Source organism: Bos grunniens, chromosome 28, assembly GCF_055505025.1.
Source record: "Bos grunniens cultivar Pamir isolate PY7600 chromosome 28, Bosgru_T2T1.0, whole genome shotgun sequence".
Classification (NCBI taxonomy): Eukaryota; Metazoa; Chordata; class Mammalia; order Artiodactyla; family Bovidae; genus Bos; species Bos grunniens.
In genome coordinates, this window is record NC_141192.1 from 26,572,339 (window position 1) to 26,580,756 (window position 8,418).

At 37.7% G+C, this 8,418-nt stretch overlaps 1 protein-coding gene across 3 annotated transcripts in view; it reads right to left on the reverse strand.

The window, feature by feature from the left end:
* The window catches only part of REEP3 (receptor accessory protein 3), a 99,510-nt gene that overhangs the window by 37,685 nt on the left and 53,407 nt on the right, over positions 1–8,418 (reverse strand). The window lies entirely within an intron of this gene.

Here is an 8,418-nt window from a genome sequence, read left to right on the forward strand (position 1 = left end):
GGAGGAGCCTGGTGGGCTGCAGTCCATGGGGTCACTAAGAGTCGGACACGACTGAGCGACTTCACTTTCACTTCTCACTTTCATGCATTGGAGAAGGAAATGGCAACCCACTCCAGTGTTCTTGCCTGGAGAATCCTGGGGATGGGGGAGCCTGGTGGGCTGCCGTCTATGGGGTCGCACAGAGTCGGACACGACTGAAGCGACTTAGCAGCAGCAGCAGCATATGTCAAACATACAATAATCATCCAAACAGTAAGAAGCAGCCTAAATACTACACGGGAAAACAGCATCTTCTCAAGAAGCAAAGACTGGAAGAAAAAAAAAAACCTCTAGGAAGAATACATCTGTCATGACTGACAAGTGAATCTGTGCTATCAAATTATTTTCCTTCAAAAGCATGTGCAGTCAGCCTCACATAGAGAACTGAGATTCACATTTGAGTGAAGAGAGAGAGAGGCAAGTTACAGGGCATGGGATACCTGGGGTATGGAGCGGATGGCTGTGTACAGTGGGCAGTACAGTATGAGCACCGTGAGTAAGCACACTGAGGGGAACAAAAAGGTGGGAGGAACGGCATAGGCAGAAAGGAGGATGATTCCAAAGGGAAACTTCATTGATGTAGAAATGTTGTGTATGGAAACTAGGAGAACACCCAACTCAATACCCTTACCCCACGATAGTATAATATGCTTAACTTTATTAAAACATTATTTTTGGGGACTTTCCAGTGGTTAAGTGGTCCAGTGGTTAAGACTCTGAGCTTCCACTGCAGGGGGCGCAGATTTGCTCCCTGGTCGAACTAAGATCCCACGTGCCACATGGTGTGACCAGAAATTTTCTTTTAATTTTTTAAATAATATATTCCAAGTTTTAGGTCCATTTACATACAGATGTTTCTAAAACAATCTGTTATTTTGTGCCCATCTGCCTACATAAACTTATACTAAAAAAAAGCACAAGGTGGTAATTATTCACTTTTCAGAATATAGTAAGATACCTCTCTTAGTCAATGCTTTTCAGTTTGGCTGTGGATAAGAATTACTTGGGAATTAAAAGCAATTATGTAGATTCCGAGGCTCCATCATCTCAGGGGAAGACAGAGGGCAGCAAGGTGTTCAGAAGCCAAGCTCTATGAATTTGTAATGTGTAAGCAGAGTTGAGAACATGCACAAAATTCCTGCTACCTGAACTGTGGTGTGCAGACCAGCAGCACTGGCAGCATCTGGGCACCTGCTGGAAATGCAGAATCTCAAGCCCAGGCCAGAACTACTTAATTAGAATCTGCATTTTAAACAAGATCCCAGGGAGATTCCAGTGTTCCTCTAAGAGCGACAAGGACTGCAGTGGGAGGTACCCAGTGTTTTTTCTGAAAATATCAGTTAGAAGGAGGTGGTATCTATCATTCATGAAGAAAATGTAAAAAGAGCCTTTCGGTTTGGAAGCAAGATGAACTCAGTTTGATAATTTGTTCGCTATAAACAATTAAAATAAGCCCTTGTTTTCATAACACTGATTAGGCACATCATCTTTTTTTTTAAAAAGAACCTCAAAGAATAGCAGGAACTGAGCCTTTAGCCCACTTCTCAGAGGCACTGTTTATGGCTATCAGTTGAAAAGACAAAAGCTTTGAGTAAAGTAGCCAGGGTAGGGCAGCCTATAGGCTCTTCTGCCCACAAGTCCCACGCAGGGTGTCCCATCCTAGAGTCCAGAACTATCTGGACACAGACCACTGGATGGAAAGCCTCTCCCTGCCCAAGGTGGAAGTGCCCTTAGAGTTTTCTCCCTAAGAGTACGTCTAAATCTGCTTCCTAAAGAGGAAGTAAGAAAACTGATGGGCAGGTTGAAATTATATTCAAACATCATGTCATTGGCAAAAACGTTTCCAGTTGGCTCTAATAATTTATTCTGACAATCTTTTAAAGAAGAATATAATACAATAACATTGAAGTGTTAAACCTTTATTTAAAAGATGTTGTTGGAAACCTTTGAAAGTTAATATAATATTCTCAAAATTACTTAACTCCATCTATTTCTGTGACTTTTCAAGACCTTTTGATGAATTTTTCAATTTTACCTGCAGTCTGAATCTGTGGTTTAAGAAAAGTGATCCATCTATATAATTCTATATATTTTAAATTTTTATAGTTATTCAAAATATCTTCAATCTTGTCACAATCTATTATATTTCTGAAGTAACATACCACTCGTGAGCTTTTAAAATTACATGAGGTTTTCTGACAGATTTTATTTTTCTTACTTAGCTAAAGTCTTCAGGAACAGCTCTAGCTTTTATATTTTTAGGAGGACCTTTCACAGCGTGATGGCAATCTGGCTGACAATATGATGATTATAGCTGTAGCTGGTGAAGCACTATATTACTGAAGTTACATAATGGAAAGATGATGTACATATGTGAACACTCCAAAGGTAGATCCTGCTATTGTGTAAAAGCTATTCTCTGCTTAAATAATGTAAACTGTAGCTAAAAAGGAAAAGGAAAGATTAGGGCTTCCCTGGTGGCTCAAGGGTAAATCATCTGCTTGTAACGCAGGAGATCTGGGTTCAGTCCCTGGGTTGGGAAGATCCCCTTGGAGGAGGGAATGGCAACCCACTCCACTATTCCTCCCTGGAGAATTCCATGGACAGAGAGGAGCCTGGCAGGCTACACTCCATGGGGTTGCAAAGAGTTGGACACGATTGAGCTATTAACACTTTTTTTCACTTTTTCAGGTATGTCTTACATTGTTAGAAAACATTCCATCTTTAAATTTAAAAAAATTTACTCTAAAATTTTAGAAAGAACTATGTTAGGCATTCATTTACAGCCCCCCATTATTTAATTTTCTGTCACTTAAACCTTGTCCTATTTATCAGTTTTTTTTTTCCTACTCTCCTCTGTACCTTTTGTTAGATTTACTCAAGGAAACAACTCAGAAATATTGTAATTCTCTTGATTTTGTTTTTATTTTACTTCTGCATTTTTATTTACCCTACTTTCTTTATAGATTCCTTTAATTCTGATATTTTTGTTACTTTGTGAATTGAATGTTTCATTTTTCTTCCTGCTTGTTCAAATTAAAGGTGTTTACACTATTGCATTTGAAACTGTTAATATTCAAGAATATAAATTGTAATAAATATATTACTGTCATTTTTATTTTTGAATTTGCCTAGTACTGCACTTTTGAATTTCTCATGTACTCAATTATTATTTCTCCCTTTCGGAACTTATTGGGGGGTTTTCTTCAAAGTAGTGAGGCTATGGTTTGTGAACAGGTATGGGGGAGGCAGAATTGGCTGCTTCTGAACATGGTTTTCCTGCAGCACAGAGGATGGTGGCAGCTGAGTTTTTTGGTGTTTTTGGTTGCTGTAGCTTTTATGATTTTAAGCTGTTCCATCACTAGGGATTAGGGTGGAGGTGGCTAGGCCTCCTTCCAATTTACTATTTAACAACATTTCCTTTAATGGAAACAACAGTTTCTGTCCCTGATTTTTAAAATCTATTTCCATTGGCACTACAGTTGGTAGAATTCTTCCTAGATATTAGCAAAAGCCTGACTTAGCCTCTTAGGTTTAAATGTTACTGGGAGAATTTTTTTTCTTTGTGTATGTTTTATGAAGCATTCGCATTGGACAGCTGTGGTTGCTAGCTCCATCTCAGCGTGAAAATTGTGGGAATGCTTTCATTTTACTTTGTAAAGGTCAAGGAGTGCTCTAATTCACATTATTAAATTTTAGCTACCTTTTTTTTTTTTGGCCTATCAAGGACTGTGCCCAGACCCCTGCAGTGGAAGCCCAGAGTCCTAACCACTGGACCTCCAGGGAATTATCTACATTTTTAAAGTTTAGAAGGAATTGTGTTAGGCTTTTATTTAAACCCAATAATATAAATCTTAATTTAAATTTAACATTTGTTTCCTAAAGAGGATACACTGTAATGATCCTGAAGAAATTATTTTCAGAAGACATAGGAAGAGTATGTCACTTGATGATTACAACAGGATCAATTACTTCAGGCAGTGAAATTACATACTAACATGAATTATATATAAAATAAGTAATCCCAATACAAAATATTAAGTTTACAAAGCATACTCATCACCTACTTTAAGTAAATGTAAGTGGATTTACTTCGTTAAAGAATAATGACCAACACAATATTGTAAAGCAATTATCCTCCAATTAAAAAAAATTAATTTACATTAAAAAAGGTAAATGGTAGAATATTAAAATGCATAGCCAAACAGCTGAAATAAAAAATATAAATAAATGTTTAAAAAATAATGAACTATCCCAAGTGATTCTTCTTAACTGTCCCAAACAGAAACTGATTTTATCACAACTTGATCTGTGAACAACTCTTACTCAAGACAAGATACATGTGTATTCATTGCATGTCAGCTAAAATTAAATTTTAAAATTGTTAAGGATTGAAAAAAATAATATGTATTACTACTTCAAACCTATCTCCTATGTGAACACATTTTAAAAACCAATGTTAATGGTAAAACAAGTATTATCTGATATGACAATATAAATCAGCCACAAGTATCCCACTCATAAAGTTAATTTGGAACTATGGGTAAATATAGTAGAATGAATGTGTGTGTGCTTAGTCGCTCAGTTGTGTCCAACTCTTTGCGATCCCAGAACACACACATTTAATTGTATCCCCACTACAAATCTCATTAAAATAACAGTAAAGTGATTTTTCAGAAAGACTTAAGTCAGGAAGAATATAGAAGAGAGCATCAACGTTTTTGGACCCAGGAAAGAAATGGATGAGTAGTAACTGACCCAGAAGAGCTGAGAAAACTGAAGAGTAAGTGGATGGTGGGAAAAGTTGAGAAGCAACCCAAGTTTACACTGAAGAGCTTCCAAAAGGTTCAAAAATTGGTAACACAATTCTTGGCCAAAAAAGGATAAATGGAGGATGGCTGTAGGGATACTGTGAGGAGCAGGTAGATCCTTGGATGGCCTCCCACTCTAGCGGGCTGGTGACACCCCTCACTCCCCGAGGCTTATTCTCTGGAAAGAGCGATTGTTGGATTTGCAAATCTCTGGCGCAGTTGAGTAGGGCCAACAGGGATTAAGTAACAGATAATAAATTGAGTATTTGAGGGCCCCAATCCTTGTTTTCCCACCAGAATGCCAGCAGCCAAGTGCCTTTCAGAACGGAAGAGTCTTCTCTGAACAATCTGCCCTGCACAAAAGAAAACACCTGAAGATATAGACACTGATAATTTTCTGAGGAAATGACTGTGATGGGTTAAGATGTGTCCCCCAGAAAGATATGCTGAAGTCTGTTACAGACCGTGTTCCCCTAAAATTTGCATGCTGAAGTGCTAACTAACCCCCAGAGTAATGGTATTTGGAGATAGAAACTTTAAGGAGGTGATGAAGATTAACAAGGTCATAAGGAGGAGGCCCCACTTCAAAGGATGGGGCTCCATTTCAATAGATGGGTCCCCACTTCATAAGAAGAGTAAGAGACCCCAGGAAATCTCTCTCCCTGCATGCAGAGAGAAAAGGTCATATGAGGACACAGATAGAATGTCTGTAAGCTACAAAGAGGCCTCCCCCAAAACCAACCCTGATGGCACCTTCATCTTGAACTTGCAGCCTACAGAACTGTGAGAAATAACTTTACGTGGCCTAAGCTAGTCATTGTGTGGCATTCTGTTACAGTAGTCTGGCAAGAGTACTGCAAAGTTCTAACCCTCAGAATGTGACCCCACTTGGAAACAGGGTCACTGAAGATATAATTAGTTAGGATGAGGTCATCTTGGGGTATGGTGAGCCCTTAATCCAATGTGACTAGTGTCTTGAAGAAAAAAAAGAGACTCAGAGACAAAGACACATGAGGGAGAACATCATGGGATAACAGAGGCAGAGACTGAAGTGCTGCCCCTGCAAGGCAAGAATCACCAAGGACTGCTTCCTGCCAACCACTGCAAGGACTGCTTCCTGCCAACCACTGGAAGGACTGCTTCCTGCCAACCATTGCAAGGACTGCTTCCTGCCAACCACTGGAAACTAGGAACAGGCAAGAAAGGATTCCCGTCAACAGGTTTCAGAGGGAAAGTGGCCCTGCCCATATCTCGGCTCCAGAAGAGCGAGGCAATAAAATTCTATTGTTTTAAGGCACTCAGTTTGTGGTACTTCCTTATGGCAGTCCTAGGAACAAATAAAATGCCTGGTTAAATCACCTTGTTAAGTGAAGATCACAGTCAGCAAGCCTCTGCAGGGGTTCAGGACTTTGAATCAGCTTTTCATTATAATATTCAAATATGAGTAGAGAACTGAGGATCACCTAACTTTTGAGAAAAATCACACATGAAAAACAGAGACTGAAATGTAGAAAGAACATGTCTAAAGAGCTATCATTCATATCCTCAGATGAAAGGGAAACTATTTTAAACAAAGTAGGAATAGGAGGCTATCGAAAAAGGGACGTTCAGAGAATAAAAGAAGCCCTTGGAAATTAAACACAGAAGAGAAGATAAAATTGAGGAACTCTATCATAAAATACAGCCAAAAAAAAAAAAGAGTTGGGAAAGAGAAGAAAAAAGATCAGAAAATTAGAGAACCAGTCCAAGTGGCTTTCTAACTGAACAAAAGGAACCCCAGATAAAACAATTAGTGAAAATGAAGTAGAGAAAATCCTTAAAGAAGTTAAAAGACAAAATTCTGAAGGAAAATACTTTCAGCCTACTTTCATCTCCAAAAAAAAAAAAAAAAGCCTTCTTGGGAAGAAAGGCATCCATCAAAATGAGGAAGTAAAAGAAGAAAGAGGAAAACAGGAGATTAAGAAACCTGAGGATCTAAAGAGTCAGTCTGGAATATCTAATGGATGAGAATGCACTGAGAGGAAATTCACACATCTGTCACAGAGTTTGGGTCTAAATAAGCAAAGAGAACAGAGAATGCCAAATAAGCGAACAAAACAAAACAGAAAAACAAGATGACGAATCACAAATAACTGTGAAGAAAAAGAATGGTCATGGCAGGATACTGTAGACATCAGATGCAAATGGTGTTTCCATGCTGAAAAAGCTTATATAATAGGTGCTGATTTAAATGCTTTGTTGCATTAACTCACATAATCCTCACAACCACCTGTGGAGGCAAGTACTACTACAGTGCTTTTTTCCCAGATCAGGAAAGTGAGGCAAAGAATAACCCGTTCAAAGATACAGCTAGTAAGGCACAGGGCCAAGGTGATAAGCCAAGCAGCCTAGTTCTTTATCTCTAGACTCTATTGCTTTTTGCTAATTTAGCCTCAACAATGCAAACACTGAATACTGATCCAACTCCAATTACATTCTAATGATACTGGAAGGCCATAGGGAAATTATGCAAGTAAATACTGACATTGGGTAACTAACAAATCATCTTTAACAGAAGGAAGTCAACTGATGAGATACATCTGAAAAATTAAGAAACAGCAATACAAGCATGTATTTAGATGTATAAATAAATACTAACGGATTTGGATAAAAGAACTGTAAGCAGTTTCCTCGAAAGTTAGAAATAGAGATGAGGAAGGTGGGGAACTGTTGTTTTACATAATAAGCCTTGGACAACTGTTTGATTTTAAAATTATAAATAAGTAAAGCTTTGATAAAAACAAAGAGTAATTAAAAGTAGATCAGAATAAAAAATAAACAGGAATGCAGCCTGACAAAACTAATTTTCAAAAAATTAAAAAAAAATCCCCCTTTTTGAGGCATTGCAGAAACCAACACAATATTTTAAAGCAATTATCCTTCAATTAAACATAGATAAAATTTTTAAAAATCCCTTTAATTCATTAAATTTTCATACTTCTCAAATTATTAAAACCCTTCAATCAAATGAGTGTTTTTAATCCAAAATATGAAAAGATGCCTGGGGAACACGTTTGACAACAAAGTTTCTTTATTACATTTTTCCCCTTTATAACTGGTAGACAAATTTCTAACAGACAAAACTAGTAGACAATTTAAGATTTTACCAAATGACAAGCATGTGGCATATTTGTTCAGCTTCATATCACCCAAATATTCAGTCAAAAATTAGGTCACTTTCAAAAACTAAGTCAACAAGGTTTTGGAGGGCCTTTCAGAAAGTAATCTCCCAGAGTCTTCCCTGTTCTTTGTTCTTGCTCACAGTAAATCTCAGGACCAAATGTCTGTGATTTCTAACTACTGCTACCCAGTCTTTTCATTGCCACTTTCCCCAACATTCTTAGAATAAGAACACTGGTTTCCTAGAAAAGCTACAGCAATTATATACAACTTGGAAGTAAACACTCTATTTTCAAGTCGTGAGACGGTCTAGGCTTAAAAAAAATTGCAAAACCATACTAATTCTTCAGTAAGTTTACATTTCAATTACTGCAAGACTGCAAGACTTTAAGTAGGCCATAGCTGCCAC